The sequence below is a fragment of the Grammomys surdaster genome, unplaced genomic scaffold, assembly GCF_004785775.1.
Source record: "Grammomys surdaster isolate TR1022 unplaced genomic scaffold, NIH_TR_1.0 236, whole genome shotgun sequence".
NCBI classification, from domain to species: domain Eukaryota; kingdom Metazoa; phylum Chordata; class Mammalia; order Rodentia; family Muridae; genus Grammomys; species Grammomys surdaster.
Genome location: NW_021604681.1, coordinates 1701240 through 1717072, shown reverse-complemented (window position 1 = coordinate 1717072; position 15833 = coordinate 1701240). Strand labels below are relative to the sequence as shown.

Sequence of the window (15833 nt, the reverse complement as noted above, 5' to 3'; positions counted from 1 at the left end):
AAGTTGGTGATTGTCAAGGTAGGATGTTGTTGGCATTGTGATAAAAAGATTTGGAAAACACTTCAAAGGTGAAATCATGGATATAGTCAATTTTTAGTGTGTAGAGGACTGGAAACGTCTAGAAGCTATCTAATTATATGGACTGTAACTCAGGCAAAACTATGTATGGAGGAAAAGGCTTACAAATCACTGGTAGGTAAATGATAGCTTGTTTTATTGCCAGGAGGTAAGACAGACTTCGTAGCTGTAGAACAGGGGAAGAAAGGAGATGAGAGAAAGAGACACCAGCTTTGGATAGACCTCTGAGATAGAATTCTTCCATTCAAGGGATGTACAGAGGAAGAAAATCTTCAAAAATGAGAGAGATTGCCAGAGAAGTAGTGAGAGGGGAGCCAGGATAATTTGGTTTTACAAAGATGAAGGGTACATGACATTCAAAGAAAAAAGTACTTATCAAAATTGTTGAGTAGAGGCCAGAGAGATGGTTTGGTGGGTATGTGCCTGCTGCTGAGCGTGACAGCCTGACAATCTGAGATGGATCTTTACACCCACATGGTGGAAGGAGCAGACCTAACTTCTGGAGACATGCTCTATCACACATATGCACTCTGGGGCACGCTTTTCTATCTTTACACACACACACACACACACACACACACACACACACACACACACACGCACGCACGCACGCACACGCGCGCGCACGCACGCACACGCACGCACACGCACGCACGCGCACGCACGCACACGCACGCACACGCACGCACACGCACGCACGCAGGCAGACACACACAAAGGGGGGAGAGGGAGGGGGAGGGAGGGAGGAAGGGTGGGAGGGAGGAAAGGAGGGAGGAAGGGAGGGAGGGAGAGAGGGACGGAGGAGACAGAGATACACAGAGAGAGACACAGAGAATAACTAAACAGTAGTGAAATGTATTGAGAGTTTGAGGATGTGAAATAATATACTGAAGTCCTCTAGCATTGTATTAAAAGCCTTCTTGTCACTAGATCAAGTAGATCTTCTTCCAACCCCCTAAAGGAAGCAGAGAATTTTTCATATCATCACAGGGAATTACAAAGTAAGTATACTGATTTAAAGCAGGTGGCAGTATGGGGAATCAGTGACCAATCACAGGAAATGCACAAGGCTTTGTGTTTGATCACCATCACAAGAAATACAACCCAAAGGAAGGACAGAGGACGGTCCTAAGAGGTATAAATAGGACTAAGTCATACAAACATCTTCTCCTTTAGTTCCTGAGAGAGAATCAGGGATCTATTTTCCACAAGCATGGGCGACAACTGGAAAAAAGAAGGAAGGGTTCTATAAAGTTCGTTTTCCTCTTCCTTACCTGTTTCTCAGAAGAGCAAATGCATAAAGTGGTGCTAGTACAATACCAAACAAGGCAGCAAATAAGCTCCATCACGGCCAGGATTTATGTCTAATTTACTGCTTTATTGCAGACACAAGAAGAGTTCCTGACACACAGTAGATGCTCAATAAATAACAGCTGACAGTACAATGAAATCAAATGGAGCCCAATGGAGCCTGAAATATACTCTTGCCCCTTAATTATTCCCTGTGACTGGATATACTCAGAAAAATCAAAGGTCACATTTGATAAAACGGATAGTCTCCTAAACAGGAAGAAAAGAACTGTGAGTTGCTTGCAGAACTAAATTTACCACAATTATTTCATCTTTAAATTTCCTTAACCACAAAAACAAACAAACAAACAAAAAAGCTGGAAGCACCAGATAGCTGTTGCTTCTTTGTCTTCTGTCTTTGCAAATCATACTGAGTCTGCAAATAGACACTAACTTGAAACTGATTTCATTGTTCCAATCTGTGTGGAAGAAGGGAAAGCGTTTTCAGTTGCAAAACTGATGTTCTTATTAATTGGTGGTTATTGTGTTGTGCACAGCAGCATTTTCTGAGATGGGGTCATTTGATGGTTGGCTCCATTTTGATGGGGGTGACCACAGAAATAGGAAAAGTGAAAGTGCTTTCATTGAGGTACATTTTGTTTCTTTTTGTGTATGTGTCTCTTGTGACTAAAGACACCCACAGTCAAGTGTTCACGGAAGAAATTGCGGTGCCTTTCATTATCTCTTGGCTTCCTTCCTGTCCCTCATGATTCTAGGCTGAAGGAAGAAGGAGAGGATTTTCTTACCAAAACGTTGATTGCTGTAAAGCCAAAGAAACGTAGGAAGAGAAAAGGCTGCCTAGTTTAGAAAGGCTTTCCTGGTAAAAGCAGAGAACCATGCTGGCCTTCTTGGCTCCTTTGAAGCACTCTATGCTTCAGCTCACTGCCTCCTTTCAATGTGTTATTATGTTAGCTTCGCTGCTGTAAAGCTCTTGCTGTTTTCCATTTGTATTTCTGGCAGTCCTGTTTCTTTCTTTTAAGAAGGCATGTACAATCCTTTACCATTGGCATACAAAGTTGTCCTATACAAAATTCATGCTCAGGGACTGTAGGAGTTTGCAAATGAATTACAAAAGAAAACAGATCAGAATTTCACAGGTATTACGTAAGTTCATGGTTGTTTCTGTGCTGGGCCACATTCATAGGTATTGTGGGGCATAGGAGGCCTGTAAACCACCAGGTGGACATGCTGCCTAGCCAGATTTGGGCTTTCTTCTTTCTCTATTAGTCTTCTTGTCTTTTCAACTTATCTTCCTTTCTCTCCTCTTCTGTTTCCGTCCTTACACTCTCTTAAATACAGGGGTTTCACTGTGTAGTCCAAGCCGGCCTAGAGCACATTATATTGTTCAGGTGCCTCTCATACTCACCATGATTCTCCTTCCTTGGCTTACTTAATACTTGAATTATAGATGGGAGCTACCATACCTGGTTTTCAATTCCTGTTTTTAGCCTCTTTCATTTCTGTTCATCAAATTAGCACCAAATTCATGTGATTCTCAACATATCATTCCCTGCATCACATATTCCTGCGGCTTCAGGGTTCTATAGCTATCTTCCCATAGCATATACTTTTGTGAACACATCGAAAACTCACTGTATTAAAAATAAAACAATTTACCTCTCCACTACCTGTATGCAAGCTCCGTCATCTCCCTTCCTTCCTTCTTTCCTTTTCATTCTCACAGTCAATCATTTCTTCATCACAACATCATCGCTTCCCATACTATATCATTATTCTGATACACTCTGTCATCTATCTCTTTTTCCTATTCTTTTTATTAAAGTGAATTTTCTCACATAATACATCCTGATACATAATACAATTTCTCCTCCCTTTATTTCTCCCAATTTCTGCCCACCTCACCTCCCATACGAATCCACTCCCTTTCTGTCTCTCATTAGAAAGTAAACAGGTTTCGTTTTTTCTTTTTTTTTTAAATGTGGAATGCTTCACGAATTTGCATGTCATCCTTGCACAGAGGCCATGCTAATCTTCTCTGTAGCGTTCCAATTTTAGTCTATGTGCTGCCGAAGCAAGCACAGTAAACAGGTTTCTAAGGAATTATAATATAATATGATAAAATATATTACGATAACAGAAAATGAACACATCCGAATTGGACAAGACAAACCAACAGAATGAAAAAAGCTCAAGAGAAGGAACAAGAATCAGAGACCCACTCATCCACATACTCAGGAGTCCCATAGCAACACTAAAATGGAAGTCAAAATATATGCACAGAGGACCTGTGCATGCTGCTTCAATTTCTGTGTTCAAATGAGCTTTGGTCATACTGATTTAGAGCCTTGGTTCTCTGTGACCCTTTAATTCAGTTTAATACTTCATAACTGCATTTTGCTACTGTTATGAATCATAATAAAAATACCTGTTTTTGATGGTCCTATGGGACCCCTATGAGAGGATTGTTCAACTTGCAAAGGAATCCCAACCACCAGATTGTAAACCACTAACATAGAGGGACTTGTTTTTTTTTCTTGTGTGTGTGTGTGTGTGTGTGTGTGTGTGTGTATGTGTGTGTGTGTTTCTGTGTCCTCTATCTATGCTGTCTCTTACATTCTTTCTGCCTCTTCTTCCAAAGGATCCCCTGAGTCTGTATGTCTTTTGTTCCTGAATCTGTGTGTCTGTGGGTTTTTATTTATTCCCATTTGGTGCAGGAGGAAGCTTCTTCTGACCTATGAGTTTAGATTCACTTGGTCACAAGAGATGTCCAGTTGGGGCTCTTTCTCCTCATTACTTGGCAATTTCATTTAGATTGCCTTCATATGTGTATATATTTTAACAATATTCTACTATATTTAGATTTTCCAATGTCCCTTAGTTTCAGCTTTCTTTTCCAGTATTTCTTCCCTTATCTCCTCCTCTCCTGCCCATCCCCACTTGATCCTCCCATTCTAGCCCCCTCCCTATCCATCCATAATCATTATATTTCTTTTTCCTAATAAGATCTATTTGCCTGCTCTAGTAGTCCCTTACTCTATACCCAACCTTTATAATTCTGTGGATTTTTCCTTTGATGAGTATTTAATGCCCTTCCATATGTCTTATGATTACTTCTAGTTTGAAGTATATTTTGCGTTAGATATTAAAAATGGCTATACTGGGTTTCTTCCTTTAACTCCTTTCTAAACAGCTTCCTGCCACAGGACATTTGCATACACTCTTTTCTAGTTAAGAATTCACCTCATTATTTTACTTTGTCTGATAATTCTTACTCCCTAAGAAAATCAACTATGACCTATACATAGTGGTCCATGTCTTTAATTCCAGAACTTGGGACAGTGAGGCAGGTAGGTCAGAAGTTCAAGGCAACCCTGGGCTACATAGCACAACCCTGCCATTTACAAAGAAAACAAAACAGCTGGAAAGGTTGCTCTATGATTAGGAGCACATAACACTTTTACAGAGGACTGGAGTTCAGTTTCCAGCACCAATGTCTGGCAGTGCACAGCTACCCATAAGAGATCCAGTTCAATCTTTTGGCCTCCTTAGGCACTGCACTTACTGTGCACAGACCCACACCGAGACCCACATATACATAATGAAAATTAAACCTTTATAAAACAAAGCAGAAAAGAAAATTAGTAACTGAGACCATTTCATCACAAGTGTAAATATCCAGTATCTATCATTCTAGATAATAGAATTTTAGTGGAATGGTTATGTATTGCCCACAGATCTTGGCTGTGCTTTTGCCTCCAGAGAAGTGGCCAGCTCTAGATTTCGTTTCTTTTCATGAAGAATCTCTCATTCTATTTCGAATGGAGCTAACCCTACATGGGAGCTTGAAAATGGTTTGTTCTAAAAGGCCTGGCCTTTATTGACTTAGGACTCAGCTTGACTATATTATAGAGTAGCACTGCCTTGTCAACCAATCAATCCCCTGGTGTTGTCATATGAGAAGTAAATAGATACATTCATCTCCCAGGACTCTTTCTCTGTTCTAACTGCATCAGGGACAATGTCTGTGTTGTGCTTTGTATGTGGTCTTGTCAAAGGGCAAAATTACCATGATTTAATTAAAAGATCTTAATTGTCTTTCTTTTCCATTTGAACAAACATAGTCAATATTTCACTACATAAAATTGAAAGTGTTCCAATGTGTTAGGCAGAAGAGGTTGGGTTCTAAAATAGGAGTAGAAATAAACAGAAACAGAAAAATAGACAAATTTATTTCTTCAGAGTGTTTTGTAACATATATTTTAAAAATATACATGCATGCATAAAATGTGGCTAGATAAAATTTACCCATCCTTTTCTACCCTCAAGGTACTTTTGTTCTTAAAATTCTGTTAAAATTTGTTCTTAAAATTCTGAGACAGGGCATTAGCTCAATAGAAAAGTGATATTTACCTATAGATAATAGATATCTATCATGTAGTTATTACATCACATATCACAAGTTACTTGTCACATATCATATATTAAATATTTTATGCTAAATACTAAATACTATATACTATACACTAAATACTATATTTTATATACTAGTCAGAAACTATATATCACATATAATATAAATGTATACATACATATATATGTATGAATTATACATCATACATTATACATCATATATATCATATACCATATCCACCTACCATATACCACATATTTTATTTCACACATTACATATTGTATCATATAGCATATACCAGACATATTATATATACTATATATTTATATACATATATATTATATAGATATCTATAGTTAATACAAAAATGAAAGTCATTTATACTTAAGAGATAAATTAACATCATATTGTCAGGTCACTTTTTTAATTAGAAGATTAAAATTTTATAAAGATTAATACAGAATAATTTTATCATTTTAATTATTCTTTTGGAAAACTTGGGAGTATTTTTCCTTATCATAATTGTTAGAAGGTCAACATCACATTGAATTTTAGATTGAAATTAACATTGGTGATTCCACTTTCAATTTTCATTTGGAGTTTAGGAGCAGAAGTATAGTTAAAATAATGGCCATCTATATCTTTTACTTAGCAGTATATATGCATGAAGTATTTGTTTTCTGAATAACCAATTAAATAATTGCTTACTTAAAAATGTTTGTTGGACAGGTGATATTATTTTTATCTACTTTTATTTTGACTATTTTTTAGCTATTGGTTGTCTGCATGCATGCACATATATGTCATAGAATTCTTATGAAAGTCAGAGGGGAATGTGTAGGAGTTGACTCTTCCCTTCAATCCCTGTGAGACCAGAGATCAACTTAGGCTTTCAAATTTGACAGGAATTGCCTTTACCCACTAAACTATCTTGCCAGCTCTGTAGATAATAAATAAACATTTTAGTATTAAACTATATCCCCAGCTTAAAGGACACCATTTTTAAATCTATCTATCTATCTATCTATCTATCTATCTATCATCGATCTAAAATGCTACTCTATAATTAACCAAGGAGAACTGAACTTATATAAAAATACTGAATTTATTTAAGATAATCAAGCAGCTTTCTATTTTGAAGTTTTATCTGTTTAGCAACTATAGTCAAACAAACCGGATGGTTAAATAAATGTGTAAAAATTGTGACCTAAGCTCAGGGAATAAATAAGCAGGATAAGGTCTTTGCTTGCTACACACACACACACACACACACACACACACACACACACCACACATACACAGACAGATGGGGCAGAGAGGGAGATAATTAAAATAATTACGTTAAAACTGAGAATCAATTAGGGTGGAATCCTTGGTTTATAAATTTAAAGTAAAATTTGTTTTGCAAGATGAATAATCAAAAATGTAGCATCTTTTATAAGATCTACTGCTTTAAAACATAAGAAAAAATGGTAATTTCTATGGTGCGATTACTTTTAGTTCTCACTTAATTGGCTGTGTTTGTGTCAGATGAGTTGCCATGTTTGTGCTCTTTTAGCATTTCTTGAATTTATTAGTATGTTTGTTAGATATGAATGGTTCTGTGTATGTTTGTGCATATACTTAAGATGCTTTTTGAGTATAATCACAAGTAATTGAACATTGTAGTTCAAAGCAGAGCTGATTGTGCCAATGGAACCATTAAGAATTTACAGCTTGCTTCAGGATGCAAACCTTCACTAAAACAGTGCTTTGGGGAGGTATCACCTCAGTAGTGAAGTCAAGCTTTTGGTTGCATATGTTCAGCTAAGAGTGGGAGAAGGAGAGATACTTGATCTTGTGTGTGTGTGTGTGTGTGTGTGTGTGTGTGTGTGTTGGGAAGTGGGGATGCCAGTCATGAACAGCGTGGAAGGGTCTGTCTTTGCTGAGGATCATGGAGAGAGAGAGAGAGAGAGAGAGAGAGAGAGAGAGAGAGAGGGAGGGAGGGAGGGAGGGAGGGAGGGGATTTCCTCCGTGTCTTCACAAGATATTTCTCAAAGGGTGTCTTCAGGTTTTAGGTAGAGTCTCATTTGGGTGACCAAGCTCTGTTGAACATGGATGGACTGGCTACCCCTTCTGGAGTCAGAGGACAGAGCAAGGTGGGTGGAGGGAAAGTGACAAGGAGGCAGATCAGATTTTTCCTGAAACCACATGATTTAATTGTGTCCTAGTGACCTGTGTCATGTTCCTAGTTAGGGTTAGAAAGAAGCAATTTTAGCTGCCGTGAATTGGAGGAACAGTAGAGTTCACTACTATCAAACCAGATGCTTTTATTTACTATAATTCTTTTTATTTTTCTCTGACGTATCTTATACTTTACAAGCTAAATTTTCATTTTTATGGACAGAAAAACCCTTGCCTTCTTTCATCTTCTTTTACTCATAATTTATATACTTTACATAATTTATACTCATAAATTTATATAATTTATAAGCATCAGAACATCTTTCTAGAGAACTGGAGAGATGGCTCAGTGGTTAAGAGCACTGGCTGCTCTGATTAAGGACCTGGGTTTGACTTCCTGCATCCACATGGCAGCTTACAGCCATCTGTAACTCCATTCCCAGGCGATATGACCCTCTTCTGGCTTTCTTGGACACTGGAAACATACATGGCACACAGACATACATGTAATCAAAAACACTCACACATATGAAGGACGAATTAAAATATCTAGAATAACCTCTTGCTTGATGTACTCTGTACTATATTTTGTTCTTATCTCATCATATGCAGTCATTCTATTGTTTCCTTTTTACTGAAAAATAAATTGTATCAGAGAAGTTGTTACTTAGTATCAGCCAGGAAGCTGTTGACAGAGCTGGAATCCATGTTGAGAAACCTGACAAACTGGTCTCTGATGGTGTGTTCTGCTTGGGAAGTGTTTATTCCTAAAGCATTCCTTTCCCCTCCCAATAAGGTAAAAATCTCTCCTCCTGGCAACTGTATACAAGCTTCCATTGTGAGGGTTATCATATTCTGTACTACCTTACAGATTTGTACAGATGTTGTTTTAGAGTCAGGATGCAAGCTCTTTGAGAGCTAGAAGGAGATCTTCTCATCCTCTTCTTCTCTAGGATGGCTCTGGGAAAGCCACGTAATTTTCTCATCAGTCCAGATTTACAGTGTGAGAAAGTTGAATCAGTCCATGGTTGTAAACTCAAATGAGCTTGATTGTTTGGCTGTAAGTTTCTAAAGTGTACTTGCTTGGAATGCAGCCACTCTCTTCCAATTGACTGTGATCACACTGGGATGTTGGCCTAGGGTGGTCACGTTGTCTTATTTTTTTTTTTCTAGAGGAAGAATTTGTAATCCTAATAAATGGCACTTCTTGATTTTGAATTGTTAAGTCAATTAAAATGAAATTAAATATTTTACCACTTCATCTTGGCCAATGACCAATAAATATTTTATTTCTTTTGTTAAGCTCCTGTGATATAATATGATTCTACATAAATGAGTACCTTATACCTTTCTACTGTTCCTTTATTAAAATTAATTCTATTATATGAGTACCATCTCGTAAAATATTTAACAGTCTGTTGAAGAAAGGAGGAAAAATATCAAACCATTAAGATTTACCAAACTATTGAAAATCAAACATTTACTTATGCTTGAGAGGCTAATTTGGTGATTGCCTATGCACATAGTTTTAAGCATAGCAGCACCTTCGATACACATATGTATATATAATTGAATAATTGAATACTTAAACATTTATATAGAGAGTTTTTAGATGAATATTGTATTTGACTTTATATAAATACACTTTTGAAGTTATAAATTATGTAAGTTCTTGTCAGGGATCTTTTGAAAAATTTACAAAGGGTCAGATTCAATTTTAACTGAAAAAGATGGGAAAGTGTGCAATGATCCCTTTTCTCTGATAGGTTTTAGAAACCAGCCAGGCCTTGGGAAATGGGCAGCTTGAAACTTCTCTCTGAGCTGAAATTTGAAATGACTGACTGAGTAATCTGTTTTTGGTAAGATCCTATATTCTATGAGCATCTTTGCAAAGCTTTCATGTTACAAAGACTGAAAATGAACTACATCAGCCTAGTTAACTCTATGCAAACAGTATAAAACAAGTTCATCTATAAGATCTCTGAGTTGCTTAGGTCGTTAGAGACTAATTTTGAGTAAAACTCTTGGTTAACATCTAAAAATAAGGGTAAACAGCTCACTTTTTGGCCATAGCACTGCATGTACTATAAGGACATTGGAAACAGGTAACATTTGCAAGGAAACCCAAGTGTGTCCTTCTTGAAAAAGAATGAAGATGTGAGGCATTGCTTCATCAACTTCTCAAGATTACCCAAGAAGATACAGTAGTTCCAGGACTGGGTTTAAAAGGTGTGTTTTTTTCTCCTTTTATTGGTGCTCCTGCATTACAGCATCTTTGGAGTTGAGTGGAGAGGTCTGGTGGGGTGGGTGGTAGGGGGGTGAGGACATTCTTGTGGAGACAGGGAAGTGGGGAGGAGGTATGGGATGGGGAACAGTCAGAGGGTGGACCAAGAGGAGGATAAAATCTGGAGTGTTAAAAAAAAGATTAAATAAAATTAAAAAAGAAGAAAGTAACTTTAAATTTTATTTCTTGGGAGTTTCTAGGTTCCATTTTTAACAAAAAGAAGATAGAGATGGTTATATATTATCTAAAAGACTAATTACAGGCAGAGACTAGAAGGTGATCTCACTGACATTCCACAGATTAGAAAATGCTGGTGCTATAAGGGACTCACACACTTCCTTAGCAGTTGGACTAATCCTGTAGGGGGTTGGATAGTTATCTCCAAAACCCTAATAGCTCTTTTGAAAACTGGGCAGCTGAGCTCACAGTCAATGTGTCTGTTTACCCTGGATTACTCTCAGAACAAAAGGAGCTGACTAGGAAAACATCCAAAGGAATTTCAATTACAAAAATTTAATGACAATGTACTGGACATTTTTAAAGAAATCATCAAATCTGAGATTGGCGATGAAATTGTCTAGTTTTCTTCACTTCTAAATAAATGATAACATGTTTGGGGTATTTATGTGAGAATAAACAAAAATTAACCACTAATCCAAAGAGACTTGCTGGTCCTTGCCAGACTCATGGCAGGCAGTTAGTATATAAGTTCGGCAGCGATGGGCACTGATGTGTACTCTATTTGGGTTCTTTTAAGTGTTTTCAGATTAGATATGTTCAAACTGGAAAAGGAAAGATGTTTGGAGCAGTAAGAAGGAATTTTCTTTATTTAAATTTATAACTTTTTTCCAGGCAGAAACTAAATTATCAATTTTTTTTACCATGCAATTGCTACAAAAAAGGTATTTGAATTCAATGTGTGTCTTGCTATATCCATAATAAGAAAATATATATAATTCCATGCCTAGGGTTTCATGTTCTAACAAAATTGTAAAAATAAATGCAAACTGCTATTACACACCTGAAACCGCATTAATCTCTAGGCAGAGAGTACAATTTGTAAAATGGAAATGTGAAGTTTTAATCTGTCTTCTTCCACATAGGAAAGTTCAGACATATAGTATCTTTAACACTTTATGAGGAGGAAAAGTACAAGCTTTAATTTTGACTGTATTGATGCTTACTACATGACCCACTTTGTATGAACTTTGCTTTGATGTTCTTCTTTCACATATTAGTGGACACATTCTACTTTTCTCTTGCTCAAAAACCTCTACAGTGTGCCAATACAAACAGCATGTCATAATGTATTAAAACAGTGATGTATTAAAATATCACTGATATTTTTGGAGGGAGAAATACCTGAGATAATGCTTAAATCTCTTAGCATAGTGTCCTTCATACCTTAAACTCTGGCACATACTACACACACACACAGACACACACACACACACACACACACAGAGACACACACCGATACACACACACACACACACACACACACACACACACACTACTAAAGAACATGTAGCTACCGACTCCATATTTATCCCAAGTACGTGGACTCTTAATTGCATGTGGCCTGGCCCCTTTTTGTAGGTAAAGCAACTTCTTTTAATTCTCTGTACACTATTCAGCTTCTGTACTGTTGATCATTTAGAGAGTACTAGTTACTGTAATTGAATCCCTCCTCAGTTTCTTTACTGCCTCATACGAGGGCACTTTACTGTTCAATTCCAGAGCACCTCGATGATTGTTATAATCAAACTCACATTTTCCATGAAATTGCCTTACTTATTATTCTTTTGGACTTTCTTAGCCCCCAAAAGATCAATTGCAGAATCTCTGGAACCTTTCGTGTCCTCCACTTCAGTTCCTGTCTCCAGGTTCCTGCCTTAAGTTCTGGTGTAGTTTTTCTTGACAATGGACTGTAAACGCTAAGCCAAATAAAAGGCACTTTTTTTTTCCCAAATTGGATTTGGCCAATATTTTATCAGAGCAACAGAGAAGCAAACTAGGACACACATATGCTTTCCACAGCTTGCTTTCTTATACCAATCAGGACCACGTGCTCAGGTTGGCACCATCCACACTATGCTGGACCCTCATGTAACAACCATTTATTAAGAAAATGTCCCAGAGACTCGCAGGCCGTTCTGATGGAGGTAAGCCCTCTATTGAGGGTCCCTCTTTTCATACATCTCTAGTGTATGTTAGGTTGCTAAGAACTAACTAGCACAATGTGTGATTAGACTTTGTTCTCATTTTTCTTCCCTCTCCATTATCCTCCCTCCATGTCCCCTGTCATTCCAGTCACTGCACTGGTCCCTTCTTTTCCCCCAAACAGTAAATTGTCTCTTTTCTGACTCATGTAACATCTGTGGCATAATCTTTTGTTCTAATCCTCACCCTTAAGATCTATCCTCCTCTCTCAGGGACTCTTCTCTCTCTCTCTCTCTCTCTCTCTCTCTCTCTCTCTCTCTCTCTCTCTCTCTCTCTCTCTCTGACACAGACACACTCAGAGTGAGTGAGAGAGAGAGACTTATTTTTACACCTACTTTCTATAAATGAGAGAAAGCCTGGAGTCTTTTTCTAAGTCATTTAATAGAATGACTTCCAGGTTCATTGATTTTTTTTCCTGCCAATGTAATGATTTCATTTTTTAAATTGCTTTGTAAAATCCACTGCACGTATGTACCTTTTTGTATGTACCACATTTTCTTTCTCTGGTCATCCTTTGATAGACCCATATGTGGGTTCCATTTTCTATCTACTGTGAATAGTGCAATAGATGCAAAAAACAGGAAGGAAGGAAGGAAGGAAGGAAGGAAGGAAGGAAAAGAAACATGGATGGTTAAGGTACCTTTGTAGCATGCTGATATAGAGACCTTTAGGTATATACCTAGAAGTTGTATGGCTTGATCATATAGTAGTTAATTTGCATTTCCCTGATGGCTAAGGGTGCTAAATGCTTTTTAAAGTATTTGCAATTTGTATTTTTTCTTTTAGGAACTGTTTATATCCAGTTCACTATCCCATTTCCTGTTTTTTCTCTCTCTCTCTCTTTCTCTCTCTCTCTCTCTCTGTTTTATTTTTACCATCCCTTTATTTTACTATTAATATATTTGAGGTTAATTGGAGAGCATTCATGCCAAGGTACACATGTGGAAGGCAGGGAACAACCTTTTAGATGTAGACTTTCTCATCCCATCTTAACATGGGTTCTGGATATCAAACTAAGGTTATTGGGCTTGGTGGTGTAAAAGATTTTAAGTTTGTTTGATCCCATTTGTTAATTGGACTTGATGGTGTAAAAGATTTTAAGTTTGTTTGATCCCATTTGTCAATTCTTGTAATTATCTCATTTGCTATTTAAGTCCTCAGGAAATATTTGCTTGTGCCTGTGGCTCAAAGAGTTTTGTGTCTGGCAGCTTAAACCTTTCAGGTACAGTATTAAGGCCTCTGACTGTACTGGTCTTAATATTTTCTGCATATTTTGCACCACCTTCTGAGTAGTTTAGAAGCTCTTCTGTACCAGTGAAGAATGAATCTTCTTCTCTGTTCTAACAGACTTTCCATATCACCAAACCACTAGGAACATAGTTTCAAATATTTGTTGAATAAATGGATCTGTGATATTTAAGGGAATTGCATGTTATAGCAGTAACAAGCAAAACACCAAATGAATGTAATCTTAGGATTATGATTTAAAGCAACAGACTGAATGTTCTCACAATGGAAAGGTATTTGTGATCATTTTTCTATCTTACAAAATGAATATGAAAGATAAAATGCATCATTTTGTGAATTCAATAGTGAGAATAACATATTATTCCATGGTTGCTAAGTGAAGGTTCTATTTAAAGCAATGATTTAGCTGTGCATCCTTGGTCATGTCGATTAACCCTGAACACGCTCAGTTTCTCTGCAAAAATAAATGGAGGATTGGATTACATTTTTTCTGTATGCCCTCCATTCTAAAAATTTATGGCTTTTAGACTGCAAATTTCAGCGTTAGTTAGCAGTGCAGTGCATGTGTATGTGAATTCTGAAGATGTGGAGTCATCCATTAGTGTCTTTTGGGAGTGCTTAAGTACATTTTAAGTACAGATAGAATCTGATTTATGTATGTGGTGTTGGCGATCTATTCTCAGAGATACCAAATTGATTCTAGGATATGTTAGAAAAGATGTTGTAATTTTTGTGGAATTAAGAAGATGAAAGAAAAGAGAAGCTGAAGAGAGGCTTTAGTTAAGTATGAAAACTCGATAAAAAAACAAGACTAGCATTTGCCTTATCAAGAAGCAAAAACCAAAACCCTAAAACAAATAAACGAACAAACAAACAAAACACTTTCCTCTCTCCCTTACTTCCCTTCAATCATCCCTCTATACTAAAGTACCTTTACCATCCCACATCGTTAATCACTGTTGGTGATTGAAAGCCATCATAAAAACTGAAGTCCTTAGCCCTAAGAATCAGTGTGGTAAGAGCCTGCTGCATAATTACAAGGAACAATGTTAAGATATCTAGCACTCATCTAAAATAAATTGGGTGTTGCTGCACGTCTCTGTAGCAGCAGCTTTAGGGAATGGAGTCAGATAGGTCCCTGGAGCTCAGTAACAGGCCAATGTTAGTAAACTGCTGAGTTCTGGTTCTAGTGATAGATTATGTCTTAAGAGTTTGCTTAGAGACATTGAGAGCTTTATGGCCGTTGCTGCCAGAAAGATTCAATCAGGATATCACCATATACAGAGGAAACCCTTGGTGAGAAAGTTAGAGAACCGCTGGCTGCTCTGGGAACTTCCTTCAGGCAAGGCTTGTGGTCAATGCTCACATGTCAAAGGACAGGATCATTGGCTAGCACCAAGCCTGTGGCTTTATTGGATTCTTGAGTGAAGATAATGCTGACTGTCATTACAATTGCAAATGTAACCAAATTTGTGGGAAGCCAAGATCTGGGTGTAGAGGCTATCAGTTTCTCTGGGAACCAGTACCCAGCTATAAAAGAGATGCTGCTGTATGACAGTTTCAGCACTTTGGGGTCATCTTATATACCCTCAAGATTATCTGGGAACCTAACACAAGCAATGTCAAGGGTTATTCCTTCATTAACTTTGCTTCATTTGATGCTTTGGATGCAGCAACTGAGGCTATGATTAGACAGTACCTCTGTATCTGCCGTATCTCTGTGCCTTATACCTGCAGGAAAGACTCTAAGGGTGAATGCCATGATTCATCAATAAACCACTTCTGGCACCACAGAACCCGCTGTCTCAGGCTGATTGTCCTCATTAACTGTCTGAAAACACATATTCTCCATCAGGTTTCATCCCTAGTATTTGGGATTCCTTTACACATACCTATTTCTGACTTCCTTCCACTTCTAATGCTACCTCCTAAATCTCTCCTTTCTGGAAAACCCTCAACCATTCACCCACAACTCATGCAATATGAGGTTGGAAGACATGGCCCATTAGTAGCAAGAACTCTAGGGACCAGATATCTCAGACACAGCTGACTCACCATGCTCCGCTTAGCTTAGGAACCCCATGCTGGGTCTCCAGGCTCTGGGGAACAGACAAC

General features: G+C 37.6%; 1 non-coding gene and 1 pseudogene across 1 annotated transcript; one reads left to right on the top strand and one right to left on the bottom strand.

Moving 5' to 3' along the window:
- Positions 1-3361: 3361 nt before the first annotated feature.
- On the bottom strand, positions 3362-3468 carry LOC114626492. The gene has a single exon (XR_003712244.1). It is a non-coding gene; the product is annotated as a U6 spliceosomal RNA (small nuclear RNA).
- An 8938-nt stretch (positions 3469-12406) lies between these two features.
- LOC114626464 lies at positions 12407-15545 on the top strand (annotated as a pseudogene).
- Positions 15546-15833: the final 288 nt, after the last annotated feature.